General features: G+C 40.1%; 1 non-coding gene across 1 annotated transcript; it reads left to right on the plus strand.

The window, feature by feature from the left end:
* The first annotated feature begins 1,076 nt into the window (after positions 1-1,076).
* TRNAY-AUA (transfer RNA tyrosine (anticodon AUA)) lies at positions 1,077-1,149 on the plus strand. Its single transcript has one exon. It is a non-coding gene; the product is annotated as a tRNA-Tyr (tRNA).
* The last annotated feature ends 907 nt before the right edge of the window (positions 1,150-2,056 follow it).

Consider the following 2,056-nt stretch of genomic DNA (forward strand, 5'->3'; position numbering starts at 1 on the left):
TAAATTTAGCATTAATTCATAGATTGGAATTTTCTTTTTATCTGTTACAACAAATTGCTTATTTGATTATTCTGGATATAGTGGGAAGTTACTGAAATATTTAGAGCTGCAGGACTATGTGATTATGCCTGCTCTTTATTTTTTTCTCCTTTCTTTTTTTAATTGGAGTATAACTGCTTTCAATATTGTGTTATTTTCTGCTATACAATGAAATGAATCAGTCATATGTATATGTATATCCTCTGCCTCTTGGCTCTCCCTCTCATCCAACCCCCGTCTCACCTCTCTAGGTGATCATAGTTGAGCTTCCTGTGCTGTACAGTTTTCTACCAGCTACACATGGTAGTGTATATATGTTAATCCTAATCTCCCAGTTTGCAAATGAAGAAACTGACAAAAGATTAATCTCCAAAGTACACAAACAGCTCACACAGCTCAATATCAACACAACCACCACAAAAAAAAACCAATCAAAAAATGGGCAGAAGATGTAAATAGGCATTTCTTCAAAGAAAACATACAGCTGGGCAAGAGGAACAAAAAAGATGCTCCACATCACTGATTATGAGAGAAAAGCAAATCAAAACTGCAATGAGGTATCATCTCACACTGATCAGAATGACCATCATCAAAAAAGTTTTCTCCTTTCTTGTCCATTTTGCATTATGCTACCTGATAGAAACCTGACACAGAAAGACAAATATTACATGATTCCACTTCTATGAGTTACCTAAAAGAGTCAGACTCATAAAGTCAAATAATGGAAATGGTGATCACCAGGGGCTGGGGAGTTATTAATCAACAAAGTGTCAGTTAAATAAGCTAAAGAAGCTATAGAGATCTGTACTATAGTCAACAGTAATGTATTGTACACTTAGCATTTGTTGAAGATATATTTTATGCTGTTTCTTATCATAATAAAATTAAATTAAAAAGTACACACGCGTGCACACACATACGTACAAAAAAATTTGGCACCATTCCTCAAGCAGACCAACTAGCTGCATCGTTAATCACTAGTGCACAGGCCGCTATTTGTTTTGATAAAATACATACATTTTCTGGGTATAAGGACTTCCCTGGTGGCTCAGGCGGTAAAGCGTCTGCCTATAATGCAGGAGACCCAGGTTCGATCCCTGTGTTGGGAAGATCCTCTGGAGAAGGAAAGGCAACCCACTCTAGTACTCTTGCCTGGAAAATCCCATGGATGGAGGAGCCTGGTAAGCTACAGTCCATGGGGTCGCAAAGAGTTGGACACTACTGAGCAATTTTCTTCTTTTTCTTTCTTGTCTACAGAGTTTCAGCCAGAACCACTACTACATGCCTTATAAAAGTTTTGACCTACTGGGAAAGTGTTAGTCATTCAGTCATGTACGTCTCTTTGCATCCACATGGACTGTAGCCCACCAAGCTCCTCTGTCCATGGGACTTCCTAGGCAAGAATAGTGGAGTAGGTAGCCATTCCCTTCTCCAGGGGATCTTCTTGACCCAGAGGATCTTCTTGACCCAGGGATCAAACCCAGGTCTCCTGCACTGCAGGTAGATTCTTTACCATCTGAGCCACCAGGGAAGCCCTGACCTACTGGGAGTCCCACATATATCACAGCAGAACAAGCAGACCACTTTACAGTGAAGAATATTGGGGAGTGGGTCCATGCCATTGGCTCCACTAATCACGTCACATATCAAGCTATCCAGAAGCTGCTCGCCTCACAGAATGCTGGAACAGCTTCCCAACGGCACAGCTGAAGCATCAGCTCATATATAATTCTTTCTAAGGATGGCATCTACATACTATAGGATACAGTATGGACTTTTAATCAAATCATTTTATATGGTTCTATGGCCCCAATAAGAATACAACAATTCAAGAATCAAGTTGTAGAAGTAGGAATGACTCTCCCAACTTTTATTTCCAATAACCTGCTTGGGGAACTTGTTCTCATACTCACAATGCTGGGTTCTACAGAGTTAAGAATTCTTGGTCCGCAAAGAGGGGACACTTCAGAAAGAATTCCATTGATCTATAAATTTCAGCTGCTCTCTGGGCACTTGA

The sequence above is a fragment of the Dama dama genome, chromosome 25, assembly GCF_033118175.1.
Source record: "Dama dama isolate Ldn47 chromosome 25, ASM3311817v1, whole genome shotgun sequence".
NCBI classification, from domain to species: Eukaryota; Metazoa; Chordata; class Mammalia; order Artiodactyla; family Cervidae; genus Dama; species Dama dama.